Genomic DNA, 25,223 nt, shown 5'->3' on the forward strand with positions numbered 1-25,223 from the left:
ATCCCCAAATTCTTTAACAAGCATGGTTACTGCTGAATATTTTCATGTCTCACGTACACTCAGATTGGGGAAGATTGTGAGGCATTTTCATAGCCTTATCTACAAAATTATTGTTTAAAGCAAGTGAAAAGATCTAGCAAATATAGCTTTTTAGAAATATGTGGTTTTTAAAATAATTGCAGTGTTCTAAATGCGTACATTTGAAACTGACGATCGGTGCATTCAGCTTCTGTATGTATATATGTATGTATGTATGTATGTATGTTAGATAACGGCTTTGTGTTCTTTGTGAACCAACTGCCTAATGATAAACTTAAGAATTATTTATGTTCAAATGATTTATGTGTTGAAGTCGTATATTACACTAAGCTACTTGTTTTAATTGTTTATTAAATAAATCACAACCGGGTACACATAGCACATAAGCCAATGCTAAATGTTCTGAACATGATTATGATTTATAAATCCGACCGTTAGGATAATCCTCACAATACGTAAATCAAGCAGGTCATTTTCAGTGAAAATCAAATCAGACCAAACTCACACTCTCCGTGGTTGTCATTTGTAAAGATTTCCACAAGAATTGCAAATTTTGCACAATTTGAACTTTCTGCAGGGGCAGATAACTCTAAATATGACTGTCCAAACTCAAAATCTGATGCAAATTGTCCTTTCCCCTCACTTGCTGTGAAAAAGCCCTGTTTTATGCTTGTCATCCATATGCAGTGGGATCCTGGGAAAAAAGATTATGTATGATTCACTGCGTGTAGATAACGAGCATAAAACAGGGCTTTATCCCAAAGAATGTAACAGCCACTCAGTGTAGAATCTTAACCCTCCAAGTTCATGTACTCCGATGGGTGACAGTATAAAGCATACTCAGAACAAACATACAGAAAACTATCCCAAAACTTTTGTGCAGTTCTTAGAAAGGATGCCGAATTTCAGTTTTAGTCATACTGCTCGATAATAGAAGTTTAGCTGGGACACATACTGCAAGTCAGTTACATTGCCATTAAAGTTAACTAATTTAAACTGAGAAAATATTAACACAGTTAAACATTTATGTCAGTTGAGTTCAGTAATTACTATATGCACTGAACTTGAATTGTTTCAACAAAAACACAAATAAACACTGTAAAAGAATTGAGAATACACATCTACAAAATCCAACTGTTGAATTTCCATCAACAAAGGGAGTGAAATCTGTAGTCTAAAACATGATATGTTAGTAATGAACAAATATGAAAATTATATGGTATGTGAAGTTTTATAGTACTTTTAAAACTACTTGGCAATATTACAGTGTTTATTATATGTATGCTTTTAAACTAAAAAAGTGTTAAAACAGTTCAGCATTTATGCCAGTTGAGTTCAGTAATATGCAACATTTATTTCAACAGAAACACATATAAACACTGTTAAAAGAAGGAATTGAGAATGCATATCTATAGGTGATTATGACTACTTATCAATGATGCTACTGAATGAGTGGTACATATTTATTATTAGTATTTGAAGTTCTAGTCATTGCCACATCCCTGTAATCAAGTGATCATGATTCAGGTGCTTGGCTTGCATAAACCAAGGGCTATAAACTTGCAGGCTAGAAACGATCACAGGAGCATTTGTAGCCTTCTCTGCCAGCTTCTCGCAAGCAAAATCAATGGATGAGATAGCATGGAAAATCACAAATTGCTCCTGCCTCATTTCCCCCCCCCAAGGTACCCTACTACAGTGTACAGACAATCCTTGGGATCTTGTACTCTGTAACATCCCCTTCCTACCTGCACTCTGAGTTGTGTCTCCTTATACTCCATAGCACCCATCCTCCCCCTGTTCCCTCAGTAGCTCCTGATGACTCACCTGTGCTCTGTAGCACCACCTCTGGCCCCTGATCCATAGTACTCATAGCCCCACATGCTCCATAGTACCTCTATAGGCCTCCTGCACTATGTAACACCCGACCACAGCACCTGTCCACAGCACCTGTCCACAGCTCACACATCTTGCTGTACCCCCCGCCCTTCTCATGCTCCTTGCCTGGGATTTCCATCTCTTCTCTTTAACAGCCTTCATGGTCCTGGGATTATGATGGCAATTGGGACTGCCAGGATTGTCACTGCTAAGCAGTCATGGGACATTGCACTTTGCGACTGCATTGCTAAGCAACAGGAGTTCCAATTCCAACTGTGGTCCTAACCCAGTGACTACCTATATTAACCTTTTATACATTGGCTGCATTGAGCCATTTGCTCAGAACTGAGCTAATGCTATGCAGAATACAGAGATGGTACAGTTCCACATCAAAGTTCCATGGTTTGACCCGGTCCACGGCATGACTGATATGGTCCCATGCAAAAAAAATAAATAAATCCCTATCCATGGGATTCAGGCAGCACATGAAACCACAACCTCTCTGGTCTGCAGAAAAATCCTCCACAGAATTGGTCTCTGGTGTCCAAAAGGTTGGAGGCCACTGTTGTACAGTGATGGCTAGTTATGTTTTTAAAAAGTCATTTTAAGTTTTGTGTTGTGACACAGCCATTTGCACTTTACATATACTTATTTATCTACAGTGACTAATTACAGTTCTAGAGTTGAGTATGATATAAATACACACATTTCCCATGATTTGCAGTTGCCAGAAAGTATTTTGTATTTTCCGTCACATGCTTACAGCTTAGCAAGTATTAGTTTACTAATCTGTATCTTACGCAGTTGTCTTGACTTGCCGTTGCTGATATTGCTGCACTGAAAAACTTCTGTGATATGTGGAGGTGTGAGAAAAAAAATGGGATTGTTCTCCTTTGCCTTTCTGTTTATCTGCTATGTAGAGACTCGCAAAAGCTCGTGTTAAATGTTTAAGGACAATATAATATTCTTTAATTAACTGACAAGCCTAGGTAGAACCCTGGTTGGGAAATAAAGTTGATAGTGGCCTAGTTGATAATGGTCTGCTTCTCCAAAACTTTAATGCTGCTAAAGTCAGATCATTTCAGTTTCATTCTGAATCATAAATGCAGCATAGAAAAAAGCTAAATTATTTTAACAAGCATTACTAGCAATATACCAAATGTAAAATAGGAAAGCATTCAACATTTTTCACTTGACTGATCATAATTTGTCACTAGGCCATTAAAAAGTGGTTCTGTCATCAATATTTTTGGCTCTGTATTTGTCAAGAAATAACTGATCTAAAGGAAAGTTGCTTTTACACACAGCTGGAAAATGCTGTGGCATTTAAATTCGTTTATTATTATTATTAACTATTATGAGTGGGGTGGGAATTTATTGCAATGCCTTGTCAAGCACATGACTTCCAATATAAAGATAAAGGGTTCTTTGAGTTCAGCTAGATTGTTGTTCACTATATGACAGATATTCTCAGTAGCAAAACAGAAATCGTTTGTCTTTGCCACCTTCTGGTATTTTTTTTGTTTCTAACTACAGGTAGTATTTGACTTACAACCATTTGTTTTTGATCATTTGAAGTTACAACCGTACTAAAAATAGTGACTTATGGTTGGTTTTTCACACTTAACAACCATTACATCATCCACATGGTTACATGGTCAAAATTTGTGTGCTTGGCAATTGGCATGTATTTATGACAAGTTGCACTCATGATCATCATTTGGAAGCTTTCCAATTGGCTTTAAACAAGCAAAGTCAATGGAGGAAGGCGAATTCACTTAATGACTGCATGATTCACTTAGCTGCAGTGATTCACTTAAAAATTGTGGTAAAAAAAAGTTGTAAAATGAGGCATAATTCATTTTACAACTCCCTTGCTTAGCAATTCAAATTTGGGCTCAATTGTCATATGTTGAGGACTGCGTACACCTTTCATTGCTCAGAATCCTGGTCCCACTTGCTTAATAAATAAATACAAATATAAATTACTTTTTTTTGTTTTACGTTTATCCCATCTTCATTTGTTTTTATAAATAAAATTACAAATATACCTAACTCTCTTTCTTCCTATTTTCCCAACAACAACCGTGTTAGGTGAGTTGGGCCTAGGAGAGAGTGATTGGCCCAAAGTTATCCAGCTGGTTTCAAGTGGGATTAAAGTTCATAATCTCCTGCTTTCTAGTTTGGCGCCTTAAGTACTAGACCACAATGGCTCTTCCATTTATGCTTTCAGTGTCATTTGAAAAAGAAACTTTTGTGTCATTCAGTAGTATTATATAATAACACACTTGTAGAACAAGAAGGTTGGGACAAAGAAGAAACCATCTTTAATGGTCAAGTAATTTTATGTGGGGAAAAAAAAGGAAAGGGGGGAAAGAGAGTGAAAAATTTAAGATTTGAAAAAACAACCCCAAAAAAGAATAGTTTGAAAAATAATTACAATATTAGGAAGCAACAGAAGAGAGGATCACAGAAGAGATAATTAGAAGTAGAGACAAGGGGACAAAAAGGGGAGGGAGAAGAAGAGGAGGAAGAAGAAAAGGAAAAGAAGTTACAAAAGACAGAAACAAGATATAGAGAAACAGGAAAAATGTATAAGGATTGAAAGTATAAGCCTATTTAGAGATAATGGGTGAAAATTTAACTGAAAAAGGGATTCTGCAAAGGTACATAAGATAGTGTTATATTAGAAATAGAAATAATTTTAGAAAATATGAAACAATGTATGACTAAAATGTTGGATAAAATACCTATTGTAATGCAGTGGAATGTTTGTTAATAAATGAAATAAGTGAATGAGAGAATGAAATTAGGAAATGATGGGAACATTTTAACTATTAATGATTTATAAAAATATAAGTGAAGAGAAATATGGGAAAAAAAGAATTATAGAAAGTTTATAAGTGTTCACAAGGAAGTATGATATTCAATTGAAAAGAAATGTTAAAGATGTTAAGATTCTAACTAATATTAATGATAGAATTGAATTGGAATGGAATGAGTGTTTTATTTACTATTGTTTATGTGTGTGTGTGTGTGTGTGTGTGTATGTGTATATGTATATGTATATGGTATTCAGCTTTGTTCTGGTATTTTCCCACGTCATTGTAGTTGTGCTTTTAAAATTGTAGCAACGTTTCGGCGGAATCTCATCTGCCATCATCAGGCTTCTGTATAGGCAGATGAGATTCTGCCAAAACGTTGCTTCTTCATGTTAGGTACTCGTCTGTTCATGAGGGTGGGTTTCCAAAGAAGAATGACACCAGACCCACACCCATGAGGGCCACACAAGATGCCATCACCACACTTCCACGTAGAAAGCAGACTCACACCCACACAGAAGATGAGACACGACCACGGACCAGAAGCCGCACTGCAGCTGCATCACTACCCACTTTAAACCCCTCTGAGCCATACATGAAATGAACTGACACCCACCATGAAGATGTGGCACGTCCACGAACTCAAAGCCAAACAGCAGGATCACAGCTCACCAGCTCAAATCCCCCAGCAACTAAGACTAACCTGAGCACAACCAAGCCCCCACCTGAACAGAACACACCTCCAGCCAATCAGAACATGGCCAACCCCCCAACCAATCAGAACACAGCCAAACCCCCAACCAATGAGAATACACCCCCACCCAATCAGAATACAGCCAAGCCCCCACCCAATCAAGTCACACCCCCACTAGCAGTTAAAAGGAAGAAGCAGCTGCAAGCTCACATCACTCTGAGAAGCACAGAGCCGAAGACACAAGCCTGAAGATGATGAATGAGACTTCATCGAAACGTTGCCTAGATACTTCCAATCTTACATGGGAGAAAACCTGAACAACCAAAGATCCACATACAAATACCCGCGAGAACCTCAAAAAACATATATAAATATAAATACTAATACTTATATATGTTTTCTGAGGTTCTTGCGGTTATTTGTATGTGGATCTTTGGTTGTTCGGATTTTCTCCCACGTAAGATTGGAAGTATCTAGGCAATGTTTCGATGAAGTCTCATTCATCATCATTATAAAAGATATAAAGGTGTCATACTCCAATTAGTAACTACGGGGGAGAATTTGTTTAATGAGAAAAAATAATATGAAATTGAAACAGGACAGGCAAAAGTATAAATATAATGATTGGAAAGACATTGAAACTTAGAAAAAGATATACATTATAATTGAATTTAGATATGAGATAATTAAAAATAAAGTTGAGAAAACCAAGGGAGGGGAAAAATTATGGAGAAAATGTTAAAATAGTAATAAGATATGGAATAGAACACAAAGATGAATATGAAATTGAGTTTGTATCTGTATGAAGAAGTGATAACCCAGGATCATGCTATTCTCAAAAAAGATGTTTTATTTGTATTATGTTTTTGTGAAAACCCAAATAAAATGTATATAGCAGTATTATATAATAATACACAATACTTCTTTTATTATTTATATTTATCTCCTGTAGCATATCTGTATGAACAATCTGTTAAATAATTTTTATTTCAGTGGGTTACTGAAAAATTAGAGTTTCCCTTTTACGCCCTTTAAAATAAATAGGCATTTTTGTCCTCTGAAGAAAATAAATCCACTCCCATGATATGCTATTTCTTTTCTCAAAGCTTGAAAATTGATCCTGTTCTCAAGATATCATTTTGCCAATCTCAGATAGTAAGAAAGCAGGTGTTGCCATCTAGGAGAGTCAAGTATGAGGGTGTGTTCTTGGAACTCATTATTCAAAATTCTACACAAGGAGACCTCTTTTTATTTCACTTCCAATATCATAGGTGCATGTAAACCTAGTGGGGAAAATTCTTAAGCTTATTTTAGTATATAAGTTTTATTGATTTATTATGCACCATCAAGCTGGTGTTGACTCTTGGCAACTACGTAGAATTTCTCCAGGGTACATCCATCACTGCTATAATTGAATACTCTTGGCCCTGTTTTTGCTGGTGGTCATCTTTTTCTTTTATTTCCTAACTTTTCTGTGCAATAAGAACTTCTCAAGGAAGCTGAATTTTTGCACATGTTCAAATGATGATTTGAGCTTGATGAAATGAGAACTCAAATTAATTTATGATCTTTTTATTTGTTTCCTTGGTTATCCATAATATTCTCAGGAATCTTCTTCAATCCCAAATTCAAAAGCATGAAGACTCTTTTAATCCTGTTTCTTCAAAGTTGGCTTCCATAGACTACTAAGGAAACCATTGCCAGCATGATTCTGGTCTTTGTTTGTTAATCTACTAGTGAATCTGTTAGGTTTGCAGATCTGGGAACCTACTATAATAAATGTTTTGGTTCATTATATTTTGTACTACCGTGTTTCTCATATAATAAGGCCAGGTCTTTTTTTTTTTTTGAGCCCCGAAAAAATGGCTAGGCCGTCTTTTCAGGGGTAGCTTAATTCCCCCCCTTGCATCTTTGGGTGGGTGGCAATGGCTTGGATGTTGACCTAGGTGTTGGTGGGGCACTTCGTATCGGGGTCAACGCAGGCAGCACCATATCCGGGTGTGCAACAAAAGTACTTCCTAATGGCAAACCATTCCCCCCATTTCACATGTTTTAATATAGGCCTTAATTTGGGGGGAGGGGCTTAATTTCATGCCTATAAAACATGCTGGGACTTCCTATTGGGGAGGCCGTATTGTTGGAGAAACAGGGTACTTTCCCTGAAATTATTTATGATGAAGAATTTTATTTTGAAATTGTATTAAAGCCCAAGGTCAATTGAATAGTTCTAAATAGTGAATTGCTGGGTTACATTGTGAAAACAATCGGCAAATCTCCTTAGATTTTTAATATCTGGCCATACATGCTGCAATATGAGTTTTTCTATTCATTCCATTTAATTATGAGCCAGCAGTGTGCTGCAGTTTCCAAAAAAGACAACGTAGTCTTAGGCTGCATCAACAGAGGGATAATATGAAGATCATCTGAAGCAATAGTGCTGCTTTATACTGCACTGGTGAGACTACATTTTGAATACTAAATCCAGTTTTGATCACCAAGGTACAAAAAAAAGATGCTGAGATCCTAGAAAGTACAAAGAAGAGCAACAAAGTTAGTAAGGGGTGTAAAGGCTAAACTGTACAATGCACTGTTGAAAACTAGATATGTCTAGTCTAACAAAGAGAAGGACTAAGAGGTGACATGGTAGTCATCTTCCAATATTTAAGGGAGTATCAGAGAAAGTGTGTGTGGGGGGATGTTTGTGACCCATTCTTCAAAGCATCTGAAGGCAGGACAAGAAGTAATGGTGGAAAATCATTAGAAAGAGATCCTGCCTAGAACGGAGGAGAGATTTCCTGAAAGAAAGAGCAATTAATCAGTGGGACTGTTTGCCTCCAGAAATTGTGGGTGCTTCATCACTGGAGATTTTCACAAAGAGATTAAACAACCGGAGTGGAATTAGGTCTCCTGCTTGGGCAGAGGGTTGGACTACAAAAACCCCCAAGTCCCTTCCAACCTTGTTATTCTGTGTTTTGTGTTCTGTGTTCTTGACTATAGCCTTTTACATTTTTCCCCATCCTACAAATTCAACAGATCTTCATGTGCTGGTGCTGGCTATCATATGCTAATGAAAACTGGATTGGTTTTTATCACCTAATTGCAGACTGCAGCTGCTAACATTACCATTCCTTTCTTTTGTTGTGACTGAATGTTGTGACTGAATGTCCACGGCAAACAGCTTGTGTTAGTAAATATACATACAGCATATTACGGTAGTGGCAATAGTTGGAAGTAATTGGGACCTGACTCGAAACAAATACTGTACACACATTACTGGCTCTGAAGGGGATGTGGATAGACCTTGAACTACAACGGGGGAGATATTGGTGTATATTTCTTTTCATTTCAGAAGCAGTCTTCTCACCATTGCATTTCAGTAGGTTCTCTAATCCTGTTAATAATATTTTATACTTAGTCACTGATGATGATCTTTCTATTTTCCAGAGGATGAACTGTTAAACACTCACTTGCAAACCCTTGAATTTGGAGATACTATAGAAGAGATACAGTGCGTGTTTGATATTTTTCCACTGTTAAACAGGATAGGAGGGAGGAAGACATTTGTTCGTGTCAATGTTCACTTAACATCTCAGAGCCAGATTTAACCAGATCAGTTGGCACTGATCCCTGGGGAGAAAGCCAACAGGTACTTGGGCATTAACAGGTTCAGAAGGATGTAGATGTTTCAGAAAATATCATAAGGCAAAGCCAACATTAGAAGTGGATTATTGGGGAACAAAAAGGATATGGAAAAGGCTCGTTTCAACAATATTTTGAAAAAGGAAATGTGGTATATGACCATTTGTGTAGATGATAGAAATCTTTGAGCCAAAAGAATACACTTAGAATGTTTAATTGTGAATGCAAACAAATATTGGATATGACAGACATCTGGTAAAATGAAAACATGAATGAGATAATATTTGTTTCTGGATGTAAATTCTGTAGAACTAACAGAAAGGAGTACACGTGTTAAAGAGTATAAACTTGATCATATTATAAAATATTGGACAATTGAGTTTCTTTACAAAAAATAAAACAACTAGTGGTGTGCTGGCAGCATGGCCACTAGAAATTTATAGTCATTTATTTTCCATATTGTATATATAGCAAAGGGTGTGAACTTCATGAACTTTTATAGTTTTTCATCGAGTGGTTTAACTCAAAAAGATAATACTTCCACATTCTTCTAACAGAGCGTTTGTTACTAACCATCACAGAATTTAGTGCAGAGTTTTCCTGATGAAACTTGGCATGTTTGACCAAATACTTGTCCTTTACTTGTCCTTGTGAAAGCTCAGCTACCATGTACCAACAGATAATTATTGAAGTAATTCTGTCCATAATTTGGGAAGTATTATGCACTGATGCCATTTCTGCAACCATCCATTTGCAATACTTTCCTCTTTAGTCCTCTTTTTTTGATTGGAAAAATAAATGAAAACACTACCTAAGCTCCTATAGTCTTGAACTTCCTTCCTAGATCTTCAAGTCTGTAGTGGTGGAGTTATAATCTGTTTTCAATATTGCTTTTCTGGACAAGGATTTTCAGGCAGAAAATTATGGTGCTCCCCACTTCAGAAGGCACTGGATCCATTCTTTTATCTCCCCTCTTTATGGTTTGGGACCAGGTTACCTGTGGGAACTGGAAAGAAAGCCTTTTTTTGCCATGGAATATCATTCCATGTGAGATAAGGCTGGCCTCAACTCTGTTGGCCTTTCATTGGGCTCGCAGAATCCAGCCTGGGGCTTTGGATATGTGATGAAAGCCGTCTTTTGGCTTTGTTGGTGATGTTTGGCTACGATGGATTTTTATTTTTACCTTGGGTATCTTATATACAGTATTTTGTTATAAGCTGCCTACAGTCACACATGTGAGATGGGTGACTACATGAATTGAATGAATGAATGAAATAGCTTACAAACTCATTGCCTGCTGGAAAATAGGAACAATTGTAACAATATATCAGAAAAAGTTACTTTGTAACTTTGGGTGCTTCAATAGTTTTTTTAAAAAAATCAAGCCAAACTGTTCATAATAGCCTAATGACTGGGAAGGCTTTTTGTATCTTTCAAAATGTATAATCCCTCCACAGATTTTATGAAAATAAACTTCTTGATTTTATTTAGAAAGTTGTTCAAAATTATAGGAACTTTCAAGATGCTGCTATTCTAATTTAGCCATTTTGATCAGAAATAATAAAGCTGCTGTTCTGGAGATAGCAGAGTATGTCTGGTTGTGCTGTAATACATGATTGGGCAGACTTACTTCATCCCTCTTGTATCTATTTATATTTAATGACAATTAAATAACCTAAAAACTTTATTAATTTATTTGATTCTTTTTATTTTTTTATTGTTATAAATATGGTTTTATAGTCTGTAAGCCACCTCGAGTCGCCATGAGAGAAAAGGTGGCAATATAAATTAAGCAAGCGAGCGAACGAATGAACAAACGAACGAACGAATGAATGTGTACAGGTAGACCTTGCTTAACTTCAGGCTGGGCAGGGAAAGAGATGCTGTGATACTCTTCAAGTGCAGACAAGTGTGTGTAGGTTGGGTGCTGCGAGTGAGGCATGTGTAACAGAGTACGAAATCCCTGGGATCTCATAGTCCATGGCCAGGCTACTCAAGAGAAAAGGTGGCAGGAGTGGTAACAGCTTGCAGGAGTCATTTGCTACCTTCCCTGCTGGCTTCTCCCTGGAGTTTACAATGGGAAAGCTTGCAGATATTGATCATGTGTAACTATTGTAAGCACAAGCCAAATTGCCAAAAGCGTGATAACAATCACTGGGATGACCAGAACTTTGAGAAAGGGCATAAATACACCTCGTTCGGTGCCAGCCTAACTTTGAATGGTTGTTAACTAAGGACTGCCTGCAGAGAATGAAGGCAATGTTGAAAGGTTTTAATGTCAGTATTTCGTTTCTTTTTCTTTTTGTCTTTTGTGTTCCTTAGATCAATGAAGAAGGATCAGGATTATCCTGCAGTTCCAGCATTATTTGCTAGCCAATCATACCTTTCAAGAACTCAGAGATAAAATCCTAAACATTATATGGCTCTAACTGCTCTTAACTTTAGGTGGGTAAGGAATGGTCTTGCTTATCGATGCGGCAAGGACATCATGATTGCTAGAATTGCTGCAGGGATTACTCATACACAAGAGCACAAAACTAGCTTCTTGATTTCTCTATTGCTCCAGAAAAATCTTGATTCATAATATCCACTTGTTACTTCCTCCAGCATGTGATTGTGCAGTTATCTTCCATTTAATACACATTTGTTTGATGGTAATTACATGCCATCAAATAGTTGTCACTCTTAGCAATTTCCTACAGATTTTCACCATGGTGATGTATCCCTAACCTGGCCCTTCAGCTCAACAGTATACTCATTGCTGCTGTAACTGAAATTTGTTTGATAACAGAATATATTATTTTACATTCCAAATTACAAATCTGAGAGAGCAATGCTTCTTATTGTTGATAAGCACTGATGAATATAGCATAATCATTGTAGATGCTTCTGTGAAGTGCTTGCTAACATATCTTATAACCTGACAACCTCTTTTCTTAGATATTTAAATATATTAGAAATTATTTCACGTCTACATATACAGTATTGGACTAGCACCAGAAAGACCCACAGTGCAAATCCAACTGTGGTACTGAACCCATTAGGTGACTTTGGACCAGTCATAGGCCCTCAGTTTAATTTACCATATCTCCCAAATTATTTGTGCGTGTGGGGGAAATTGGAGGAAGGAGTGTTATATGTATCACTTTGAGTTCCTGAAGGAAGGGTGGTATAGAAATTCCTAGGGGAAAAAGAAAGGTATAGGATTATCTCAAGAATTCTCCTGCTTGCTTTTGCCAAAATAACGTGGGCTAAACGATTTCTGTCTTTAATAGGATTCTTCTAATAACATCTCAACAGAGATTGCAATATTGGCAACAATATTAGAAAAGCATTAGTATTATGCTCCATACTTGTAGTGGGGATTGAATAAAAACTTATTATATTTTTGCCATTTGTTTCCATTCCAAGTAAGCTAAAACAGTGATGATGGAGAGTTCAGTTTTTCAGATGAATTTGGAAATCATGTTTTAAAAGTGGTAATTGGGAACTAAAATCCATTTGAGCACATAATGTTACAATATTATTTCATTTAATGTCTGTTCTGACATATTATGTTAAAAGTTACTGTAGGGTGTTTAGATGAACTTATTGTAACTTATCCAATAAATAATGAAGAAAAAAGAAAAAAAAATTAGCATGCTGTGCACCCATATATTCTTTTGTCTAATATGTTTTATCCAAGTTTCACCAGTGCCTTCTAAGCCCATTCCACACAATAATTAATTAAGCTTAATATGATTTTCTATCCCTGTTTTAAGAATTTAAACCCATGTACCTGGAGAAACAATTTGTCACTGTAAATTGTTAGCTATCACTTTAGTTGTCTTAGAAGCCTATGACAAAATTGGTTAATTGGTTTGCAAAGAATGAGCTGATGCAGATACATGTTTAATGATTGAGAAGGCATCTTCAATAAATGAATAGAAACCCATGCTTCACTTTAAAAGAAGTCAAAAGTGATTAGGAGCCTGGTGCAATAACTTCACCGACTTTGATCTTGTTGAGGAACTCTTTTGTTTACAGAGATGAAATCATTGCATGGGAAAGATGGTGGGCATGGAGAGTAATTTTCAGCATGAATAAGTTAGATAAAATAGAGAGTGAACACAGCTGGAAGAATGAGCATATTGTACCAGGAGGGGGGAACATGTTGATCTCTCTGTACTATGAACAATACTGTGTATAATATGTACCTGTGATGGCAAACCTATGGCACGCAGAGTCCTCTCTGTGGGCATGTGAGCTGTTGCCCCAGCTCAGCTCTTCCATGCATGCGTGTGCGCACTACCCACCAGCCAGCTGGTCTTTGGGTCTCTGCCATACATGCGGGGGCGTGGTGCGCACATATGGCGGTCAGACATTCATGCATGGGGTGGGGGCGCATGCATGATGCATTTTGGGGATGCGCATGTGCATATGTGCTTTGGGCACTTGGTGCCGAAAAGGTTAGCCATCACTGATGTATGCACTTGGATAAAGAGCAAGTTGGAATTTTTTGATTGAGGGCTTTCTGGTATCTGTGACATTGCTGCAGCAAATCTGCAGTTTATTTGATCTGCTTAATATAGGTCTATTACATTTACTATCTGTCTTTTGTCTTAAAGCATACCATATATTATCAGGTTAAGTCTGCCATGTCATATAGCCTAAACAAACTTGAATGAGGATATTTGTCCATTTGGTCTATGCTGTTTCTAATTAGAATGCAACATTACAGCATCTGTAGCCTGAATGTTAAAAGACAAGGTGTTTTAAATCTAAAATGTTTACACCCAGAGAGAGAATATGAATATACAAATTGAATTCATATGTCATTACTTAGACCCTTTGCTTTCTTTCATTACATTGCTGCTGGGTGTGTGTGTAGTGGGGAGGTCGAGGAATAGCTGTTTTATTTTGGCTTCAATACTTTTTGCCAAAGAAGAATTCTGTAAAATACAGTACAGGTAGTCCTCAGCTTATAATCACAATTGAGCCCAAAGTTTATGTTAAGTGAGAAATTTGTTAAGTGACTTTTGGTCCATTTTAATGACTTTTCCCCCCACATTTGTTAAGTGAATCACAGCAGTTGTTAAATTAATACCATGATTGTTAAGTGAATCTGGTTTCCCCATTGACTTTGCTTGTCAGAAGGTCACCAAAGGGGATCCCATGATTCCGGGACATTGCAACTGTCATAAATGTGAGTTAGTTGTCAAGCATCTGAATATAAATCACGTGACCATGGGGATGCTGTTATGGCTGTAAGCAGGGGCGAGATTCTACCTGGTCAGACCGGTTCTATAGAACTGGTTGTCATGATTCTGCCTAGTTTGGAGAACTGGCAATTCGTGCCCCTGGCTGGCCCCTCCCCTCCCTGCCCAGGAGATTCCTTACCTGGCATGCACGCCATCCAACTTCCCTGCAATTGGTAAGTTGCTATTTTTCCTTCCCCCCACCCCCCCCACCATCAGCTGTTCTGGTGTGCCGGGAGATTTAGATTAGCTAGAAAGCAGGAAATCGTTGGATTTCTTTTGTTTTCTAGCTAATCTAAAAGCAGAGCTGAACCTTCTAGGGCTGAAGCTTCCATTTTTCAGTGCAGCATCAGGTAGCAGATTGCAGAATCATAGATCTCTAAGTGAATCTGTGATTCTGTGAGCAACTCAATCCGCTTGCCCGCTTTGCCTAATTATGGGTAAAAGTTGCTCTTTTTTAATAAAATATTCAATATTTACATAAATATTTATAATATTTACATACAAGCCATGCCCACCCAGTCACATGACCACCAAGCCATGCCCATAAATTAGGCCACACCCACAGAACTGGTTGTTAAGAAATTTGAATCCCACCCCGGTTGTAGTGTGAAAAATGGTCATAAGTCATTTTTTTCAGTTATGTCGTAACTTTGAATGGTCAATAAAGGAACTATTGCAAGTTGAGGACTACCTGTATAACAATTCATATTCTAACACTTTATTTTCAGTTAATAAAGGCTGTAGCTGCTTTGGATCTGAAAGCATGAGAAACATAAAATAAATAATTCAGGATAATTAAAAATATATTTCAGAGTTCTGTGTACATTATTCTGCCACTACTTTTAATCACATAATGGGAATAAGTCTTTGTATCAGATAATTTTATTTTATTTTTGTCCACTTTTGTCTCCACTTCATTATCTTACATTTTTCTTCTGAATTTAGTTTTAGACAGATCCAACAGATTGTCATCAACTAAGCAGATTATGATCATGATAATATTACAATTAGAGTTACATACTGTTGAATAAGCTTCCCTCTATCTAGAAAAAAATGTTTTTCCTATTTTTGTATGTTATTTCTCCTATTTTTGTGAAGTATTGTGAGTTTAAACTCCAGCTGGCTATTTTAACTTTTACAAAACCCATTTTGTAAGTTTACTTTAGATTTATTTTTTACAAAACCCATTCACATCTGCATAAGGTTGTCCATATTTAGTGCTACAGAGGTGAATGGGGTTTTTGTTCAGGGCCCAAACTTCATTATTTTAGAACCTGGCCCCTTTCACTTTCATACAACAATAATTTATATAATAAATTATTGCACAGGTCCTAATTTAGTTTCATTATTTTTAATTCCTGCAGTCACACTGCCTATTATTTTTAATTCCTGCAGTCCCTAGGGAATGTATACATCTGGAAATGTTATGATGGGCAGCATTTAGACATATGGAACAGCACTTCTCCAGCACTCTCACTATATACCTGCCAGCTGGGTTGCATTTGTTACTTGTTGCAACATAGCTGTCTCTTTGGGAATTCATTATTAGGGTGCTTCATCCTTCTCTGTGCACTTACAAAAATCTCTGGTATCTGCAGGGGTGGGATTCTGCCAGTTTGGACTGATTCAGGTGAACCCCTAACTCCAAAGATCAGCTGGGAGCGAACCGGTTTGCTCCAAGAATCGTGGGCCCGCCTCCCCCTCTGCTGTACTGATCTTTATCGTCCCAGCTGATCAGTGCGGAAGAGCGGATTGCCGCTCCTCAGCTGTGTTACTCGAAGCGCATGATAACCGAACCAGTTGTTATACCGGCAGCATCCCACCCCGGGTATCAATAATACTTGAGCATGTGGTGCATAAAAAAACACAGATCTTTTTCTCTCCTCAAAACCTAGCTTAACTGAACAAGGATATTTTTGAGAAGGCTAATAACATATTTGATTTTTCTGATTTGACTGTGTTCAACTCTAGCCAACATTACAAGGTAATAAGATTTGGTGTGGTTTTTGTTTCTCCAAGGGAATTTTGCCTCCCAGCAGTTTTTTTGGCAACTTTTTCAGATGTTGCTTGCCAATGTCTTCTTCCTACATTTGAGATTGGCTGGTTTAAAATCACCTGCATGCCTGGATGCCTGTGGCAGGCCTGGAACCTCAAGATGTACTGTTTTTTTTTTTTACTACAGATAGTCCTCAACTTACAACGGTTCTTTCAGTGACCAAAGTTACAACGGCACTGAAAAAAGTGACTTACGACTTTTTTCAGTTATGACCTTTGCAGTATCCCCATGATCAAAATTCCCATGATCAAAGTTCAGATGTTGGCAACTGGTTCATATTTATGACCGTTGCTGTGTCTCAGGTCATATGATCACCTTTTGCAACTATCTGACAAGTGAAGTCAATGGGGAAATCAGATTCACTTAGGAACCAGGTTACTAAGTTATCAATTGCAGTGATTAACTTAACAACTGAGGTAAGAAAGGTCATAAAATGGGGCAAAACTCACTTAACAAATGCCTCATTTAATTTTGGGTTCAATTGTGATTGTACGTTGCGGACTACACCAAATTGGCTCTCCAGTTTGAATATTGGCAAAGCAAAATGTTATATAAGCATATTCAGATTTTCGTCTTAACTTTTGTGGTAATAGATTAGTTATTATGGTAGAACCAGGTACTTTTAGCTTCACCACCATAATGCTTGAGCTTTCTCTTTAAAGTTTTAAAGCACTTTGCAACAATATTTTAAAGTACTATTATTGGACAATCATGATAGAAATAGCCAAGAATCAACTTTCATTGATTCTTGGTTGAAAACGGTTGAAGCAACCTTAGATTTTTGCAAGGCTCCTCTTTTTGTAAAAAGAGAATGAAAGTAACAGAGCAAAATCATTTGAAGTTGTTCAATAAATATTACAAAGGCAGAGGAGGTGGATTGAGGAGCACATGTGGTGGATGCCCTGAAAGTCAATTTAACAGCTAATCATTTACAGCATGAAAATTACAGGTTTCTCTCCATCTCTTTCAAGAACTGCATTTAAAATAATCAAGCCAGAGCTCCCTCGGTGTTGGCTACATAATTGCCATTTACATTTTAAGAAACTAGAAAAGATGCTGTATTCCTGCTAACCACCAACTGCAGCAAAAATTTCCTAACATATAACACATTTCCCTTCTTGACTGAAATTAGCAGAGTATCCTTCCTTTATGAAATTCAGAATGTTTCAATCAAAATATGTATATTTATAATGTATTTTAGAAATGAAAACTAAAAATGCAAAATAAATTTTGAGTTACTACTCAACACGCACAGTTTCTATGTATTGCAAATTCATTTTTCTTAAGTACAATTTTAATTACAACAACAAATACACCTGAGTCATATGTAGGTTTTCATGTAACTAAATATTTGGGGAAGTATGGATGGTTTAGTTACAATTCAGACAACTCTATGGAAAATGGGTGCAGCAGGTATCAAATAAATTATTTAATTTCCTAAAGCATTTTGAAAAGACCTGGAATTGATAATGTAGTGTGAAAATATTGACAATTAGAGCAAGAAGATGCTTTTTTCTCCAAAAGACATGTGTTTGAATATGCTAGCCATTCATTTTCAGATTTGGTTATCCCTCTGTATTACTTTTTAGAATAGCATGCTACATAATACCAGTGATTATACATTAATGTAGAACTGAAATCTAGAGCCTCCTTAATATATATTTTTAAAAACCTATAGATTTGAATCCAGTTCAAACTATTTCTCCTTGGTCCCATTGAAATTGGTCTTAAAAGCATGGATAATATAAGTGTTGATTTCGGTAGGATTTAAACACAATTAATTAGAATCTGACTCACTATCATGTCGGTAATGTGCACTGTATCTGGGTACAAATGAGCTTGTTTTCAATTTTTTAAAAGTGGCAGCATCCAGGTTTCCCTCAGCATGCCCATGTCAGTTTCAGTGTGCTTCTAATTTGAGTATGGGGCTCCTGACCTTCAGTGTCAAGTTCTAGCTATGCTCTTGTCCCTCTCTTAAAATGTTTCTTTCTCACATACTTTATATATGTGCTGCACATGCATACACTTCCTTGTTTTTCCACTTGATAATAAGCCAAATGTAAACTTAAGCCAAACAGTGTGATCTCATTAGTCCATCTGCTCTACATGCCTCAGATGTTTCTATCTGAAGTGTCTGTACCTGGCAAAATTTTTAAGCAAAAAAATGATTTGATGATTAATTGCGTTACCTTCAAGTCAGTATCTACTCGTAGTGACCACACAGACGGATTTTTCTCCAGGACAATAAACAAAAAGCTTTTGGATTAGATTATGTATTACTGATAATGTATTACTAAAGTGACACTTTCTGTTTTGAGTCACCAGATTGGGATTCCAAATACTAGTCTTTGGACTTACATGTAAGTTTGCTTGTAACTTTAAAACAAAGCTTTAAATCCTATCTGATACAAATAGCTTTTAAAAGTGTTTTTATAACACAACAAATGTTTTACAGCATAACAATGACCTGAACAATATTCAGTTTAAAAATGAGTTGCAAATCTAAATGGAATGAAATTGACTTCATCTTATTTTTTTTCCAGTGCTACTGACATTTTCTACTACACGTAGTGCTCGACTTATAACCACAATTGACCCCAAAATTTCTGTTGTTAAATGAAACATTTGTTAAGTGAGTTTTGCTCCATTTTTTGACATTGCCATAGTTGTTAAGTGTATTGCTGCAGCTGATAAGTTAGTAACCTGGTTGTTATGTGAATCTGGCTTCCCCATTGACTTTGCTTGTCAGTAGTTCACAAAAGTACTGGGACACTAACTGTCATCAATATGAACTAGTGGCCAAGCATCTGAATTTTGATCATATGATCATTGAGATGATGCAAACGTTGTAACTACAAAAAAATGGTCATAAGCACTGTTTTAGTGTCATCGTAATTTTGAATGGTCATTAAATGAACTTGTAAGTAGAAGACTACCTGTATTAGACCCTTTTCTTTTGCAAAATCAAATCAAATAACTAAACCTTCCTTCTCCCTCTTTTATCTCATACATCAGCAATTTGAAATGCTGCTAACCTGGGAAGCGAGTAAAAAATTACAGTAGTTATACAGTACTGAAGAAATGTATATGATCTGGGCTTTTTTGTTGTGCTAGAATTATTATTAAATCAACTCCTTAAGAATAAAGATTTTGTGTGTGTGTGTGTGTGTGTGTGTATGTGTATGTGTACAGAGTGCTTGTAGATTGGCCCATAATTTACCATCTGCTGTAGAAGAGCCATGGGTGCTGATATAAAGATGATTATAACAAGTTTCATAACACAGTCCATATTGCAAAAAGCAAAAGCAAATAATTTTTCTGAAGGCAATCTTGTTTGTTTAAAGGCATATGCTGTATCCTTTGGATCAGGGGTCACCAACCTTTTGGACCTCAGGGACCACCAAACTCATAATTTTAGATCCCAGGGACCACTAACTGGTTCTGTGGGCATGGCCTAATTTGTGGATGTTGCTTGGTGGTCATGTGACTGGCTGGGCATGGCTTGTATGTAAATATTATAAATATTTATGTAAATATTGAATTTTTTATTTATAAAAAGAGCAACTTTTACCCAAAATCAGGCAAAGCAGGCAGACAGATTGAGTTGCTCACAGAATCACAGTTTCATTCAGAGATCTATCTATCTGCCATCGGCTAGCTCAGTCTGTTATATAAAATTTGCTTGCAAGCAAACTCACAAAATTAACTCACAACACACCATGCATGTAAATATTGAATTTTTATAAAAAAGAGCAACTTTTACCCCAAATCAGGCAAAGCAGGCAGATTGAGTTGCTCACAAAATCATTCAGTGATCTATCTATCTGCCATTGGCTAGCTCAGTCTCTCAAATTTGCTTGCCATGAGTCTGCACTGAATTTTCTTGCCGTGAGTCTGCACTGAATTTGCTTGCAAGCAAACCTTCAGTCCTAAGGGAGGTTCGGCTGTGCTTAGCTAGAAAGCAAGAAATCCAACCATTTCCTGCTTCCTAGCTAAATGTAAATCTCCTGGCACAGCAGAACAGAGGATGGTTGGAAAAAGGAAAAACAGCAACTTAGCAGACAAGTTTACCTGGTAAGAAGTGAGTGGGCGGGAAGGGCTCCCACGGGCCATGTAGGCTGAGCAGCCTTCTGTTTCTGCACAGCCTGGATTAATTGCTTTGGGGGGGTTGCTCTGGGGGTGAAATTTCTCTGCGGCCCACCAAAATTTTCTCATGGCCCACCAGTAGGCCACAGCCCAACGGTTGGCAACCGCTGCTTTGGATAGATCTGCTAATGAAAATTGATTGATAAAATTGGTGGATTTAAGATTGGATTTTTTAAATGTACATTCTTGGACATTTTAATATGATTTGTTGATCTTCGATCTTTTCACTTAATACTCAGATCATTGGAGGTTGTGTAAATAAATAGAAAATTTTATCCATTCTGGACCAGCAAAAATATTATGTAATATTTATATCAAAGTACCAAGGAAGTAAAAAAATACATCGTAACTAAGCTATTTTTAATCCTACCTCAATTTCACTTACTACTGTCAAAAATAAGAAATATATATAAATGTCCCATGAAATGGGAAACTGTTAAAATGATTTAGGATTAAGTTTAGAACAAGATTTCTGGCATCAAATATCTGTTCTACAAAAGTAAGAATAGGAAGGGATGGTAGGCACAATGGTGCACTTATGCACGCCCCTTACAAACCTCTTAGGAATGGGGTGAGGTCAATAGTGGTTAGTTTGAGGTTAAAGGAGTGGGGGTTAGAGGATGTAACAACAGAGTCAGGTAGTGCATTCCAGCCATTGACCACTCTGTTGCTGAAGTCGTACTTTCTGCAATCGAGTTTGAAGCGGTTTACATTGAGTTTGTATCTGTTGTGTGCTTTTACATTGTTGTGGTTGAAGCTGAAGTAGTCACTGACTGGTAGGACATTGTAGCAGATAATTTTGTGTGCTACGCTTAAGTCTTACCGTAGGTGACGTAGTTCAAGGTTGTCCAAGCCCAAAATCTCCTATAACCTGGTGGTATAGGGTATTCTGTTGCGAGCAGAGGAGTGTAGTACTCTTCTCGTGAAATACTTCTGGACTTGCTTGATTGTATTAATGTCCGATATGCAGTGCGGATTCCAGACTGATAGTATTGGTCTGGCGAAAATTTTGTATGCTCTAGTTACCAATTCAATATTTCCGGAGAAGAAGCTTCGTAAGATTAGATTTACAACTGTTAATGCCTTTTTGGCAATGCTGTTACAGTGAGCTCTGGCGCTTAGGTCATTTGATATGAGAACTCCAAGGTCCTTGACAGAGTGAGGATCATCAACAAGGTCATATCCGCCTAGTTTGTATTTGGTGTACTGATTTTTTTACCAATGTGTAGGACAGAGCATTTGTTGGTCAAGATTTGGAGTTGCCAGATGTTTGACCATTCAGACACACAATCAAGGTCGTTTTGAAGGATAGTAGCATTGTCGGTGGTGTTGAATAGTTTTACGTCATCCGCAAAGAGGACGCAATTGCTTATAAGGTTATAAGGTTCTTTGCTGATCTACATTAACATCCTCTTGGGCCAAATGTTTTGGAATACCAGTACTAAGATCAGTAGGTTATATAATTCTGTCTTTTAAGCAGTGTAAAACTTTGTTCTGTAAACCAGTAAGATGACAGGGGAAATCCCCAGTGGTAATGTATTCTGTTTTTTTTATCAATGTCACAGTGTGCCCTGGTACTCCCAGAAAAAGTCTGGTATTTCAATTTCCCACCCAGTTTGCCCTTAGAAGCTTCCTCATGAACTGTTTTCCAGATGTTTTATCTGATGAAGGAGCTTTTGGAAGAAATGAAAGCCATTGTTAGAATAGTGCCCATGTTCAAACCATTATACCTCTCTTCAAGATCCAGGTTGCTTGAAAGTTATGGAAAGATAATATTACTCTTTTTTGATCCTCCAAATCTTTAGTCTTTGAAGACAGGATCTATGTTTTATTTCTAAAGTTGTATTGTTTCTTTCTGTAGAATGAGTCCATATTTTTTGGTATCTATCATAGAGGCCATATCTGCCACCATTTCCTTAGCGTCCTTAAACAGATTATAAACCAGATCACCTGAAGGCTTTATCTTGTTTTTGGTTTTATTTAAGTACTAGCATAGTAATTTAAATATCTATTTTAGAGATTGTTTTCTCCCAGGTTTTGCAGGCAGTATAAATTTGTTAGATTATTAAAGAATTTATATTAATTACTTCTCTTTCCCTTCCCCTTCCATTGCCTATTTTGCTGAAAATAGCCTCTGGGTAAGTTAGCAGAGAAGTGTTAAAGAAAATTGCCATATCCAGAAAAGCTATTTCATACAACTGATAACTTTTCATCCTGACTTGTATCACATATCCCCCTCTCTTTTTATTTCTGGGTTGCAAAGAGCAAGTTATTTCATTATTTTCTTCTAAATCTGAAGTGATAAAGGAATCCTTGAGAATATATTTTAAATGAACCACCAACTGGAACCGGCATGAAGAATGAAACAGGAATAGAAGAGGAATTTATCATTCTCAGAAGACAAATGAGCAGATTCAGTTTACTTGAAACAAGGCTTTTAAAAGGAGTGGGGGGCTGGGCTGAGTATCTTGTATAATGAGTCTCTCTGGAAGTAGGGATAAGAATAAAGAAAGTCTCACAGTTGAAGAGATAAAGAGGTTTTTGTTACCTGTGATCTGGTTATTTTTAAAAAAAGGACTGTAACCCCAGTCTGAGATGACTTGATGTTTCCCAGCAACTAGAAATACCTGTTCTTTGAAGCAGTGTTGCAGGCTTTTATCTTTATAAGAACTTGTTTAAATGTAAATACACTTGCTCATCTGGTTTGAGTTATACTTCCTGGTATCGTGGAAGTGTTGATGTGACCTGCTGCTAGAAATCACAACATAATGTACATGTGGGTAATATTGGCATGGCTCTTCCTACCACTTGGGAGTCACTTAATTAAACCCCGTGAATGATGTAAACATTGAACATAAGCCCTGCACTCTCTTGCACAAGCATTAATAGGCTTTGTATTCTAATTGTTCTCCTAATTTTGATTGCAAGGAAGAGAGAAAAGATAAAAAAATAGCCTGTTACAAGATGTCTCGACAAAGCCAACCATTTATATATAGAACATAAATAATACAAGTATTATTTTGTGCCATGTGGTGAGAAGGCAGGGTAGGTTATTATGTCTCCCATTGCTTTATAAGCAGCAGGAGAAATTATTCTGTAACCGAATCAGTTTTATTGGTATTAGAAATATATAATGGAATGGAAGTTATGCATTTTGAATTGCAGTTTTCTCTCAGAACAAAGATGCATACTTTTATGGATGGGCCAAAAAAAGATTTCCCAGGTGACATCAGGACACACATTTAAATGGATTTCATTTTAAATGTAGTAGTATAATGGCACTGGATTAATTTACTACAGTTAGTATGATTCCTTCAAATTTTTAATAGTTTCACAATTTTTGAACATTAAAAATTACCATTTGGGGACTTCTGGTTTGTAGGGCTTCAGCGGTAGGCAGGAATCTGCAATCGTGTGCAGTTTCTGCCTGGGCTCGCCTTTGGATCGCCCCGAGCCAGCTGGCTTTGGGGCTAAGCCACCCCGTAGAGGTGGTGAAGAGGGGGGAGATTGCCAGCAGGGTCGAGGAGAGCCGCATCTCTCCTCCTCAGCTGGTCAAACTTCCTTTCCTGAAAAAAGAAGAAAGTGTAAAAAGAAACAGCTTGTGTGTATTTGGATTGCTTGGTGACTTTGGGATTTGGGGATATTATAGTTGAATGACTAAAAACAATTGGGTGGTTGTTTAAAAATTTTTACAATGGCACTATCTCTGGATGAAGTGAAAATGGAATTTAAAAAATATAAAGAAGAGAACACAAGAAGGGAAAGGCTCCTTTGGCTTCGTTTTTCAATTCTTAGAAATGGCGATTCGTAACTACGAGAAACAACAAGAAAAGACTGCGCAACAAGAAGATTGGGATAAAGCAGAAGCCATCTTTAATGAACAAGTAACTCTATCTGGGGAAGAAAGGGGAAAGGGGGGAAAGAGAATAGAGAATTTAAGACTTAAAAAAACAACCAAAAAAGAGAAAAATAATTTGAAAAGTGGATATAATGTTGGAAAGCAACAGAAAAGGGGAATACAGAAGAGGGAAATGGAGGTGGAGAGACAGGGGGGTAAAAAGGGGAGAGAGAAGAAGAAAGGGAAGAAGGAAAGGAAGAGAAGTTACAAAGGTTTGGAGCATGATGTAAAGAAACAGGACCTATTCAGAGATAATGGGTGAAAATTCAACTGAAAAAGGGATTCTGTGAAGGTACATAAGATGTTATTGTTATATTTGTAATAGAAATAATGTTAGAAAATTGGAAACAACATATGATTAAAAAGAGGGATAAAATAGTGTAATTTAGTGAAACTTTTGTGAACAAAATAAATGAAATAAAATAAATGAGAGAATTGAATTAGGAAGGAATGGAAACATTTTAATTACTCAATGTTTTATAAAATATAAGTGAAGCGGGGGAGGAATTAACTATGGAAAGTTTATAAGTGTTCCCATAGAAGTATGATATTTATCTGAAAAGTAATGGGTCAAATGTTAAGATTTAAATGAATTTTAATATTAATGATACAATTGAATTGGTATGGATTGTTGTTCTAATTATATTATACATTTATAATTTTTTCTTTTTTAAAAAAATACGGTGTGTAGTTTTAGAAAGTACCAAGCAGAATCCGAACGGAAGTTATGTATTATATTAAGTGTTATAATTTTAGGGGAAAGATATAAAGGCGTCATACTCCAATTAGTGATTACAGGAGAAATTTTGTT

The 25,223-nt window shown here is 36.7% G+C and overlaps 1 protein-coding gene and 1 long non-coding RNA gene across 7 annotated transcripts in view; one reads left to right on the top strand and one right to left on the bottom strand.

The window, feature by feature from the left end:
• RASSF7 (Ras association domain family member 7) overlaps window positions 1-25,223 on the top strand; it is a 98,575-nt gene that overhangs the window by 37,117 nt on the left and 36,235 nt on the right. Inside the window, exon 1 of one of the 5 annotated variants that reach the window (XM_087919909.1) lies at window positions 20,231-20,442. The exons of the other annotated variants lie outside the window; for them this stretch is intronic. The gene's annotated coding sequence lies outside the window, so the exon portion shown is untranslated. Of the gene's footprint in view, window positions 1-20,230; window positions 20,443-25,223 lie in introns of those variants that run through there. 5 annotated transcript variants of the gene reach the window in all.
• Window positions 1-25,223, bottom strand: part of LOC113440197 (uncharacterized) — a 111,291-nt gene that overhangs the window by 19,123 nt on the left and 66,945 nt on the right. The window lies entirely within an intron of this gene.

Source organism: Pseudonaja textilis, chromosome 1, assembly GCF_049901715.1.
Source record: "Pseudonaja textilis isolate UNSWEBS1 chromosome 1, rPseTex1.2, whole genome shotgun sequence".
Lineage (NCBI taxonomy): Eukaryota > Metazoa > Chordata > Lepidosauria > Squamata > Elapidae > Pseudonaja > Pseudonaja textilis.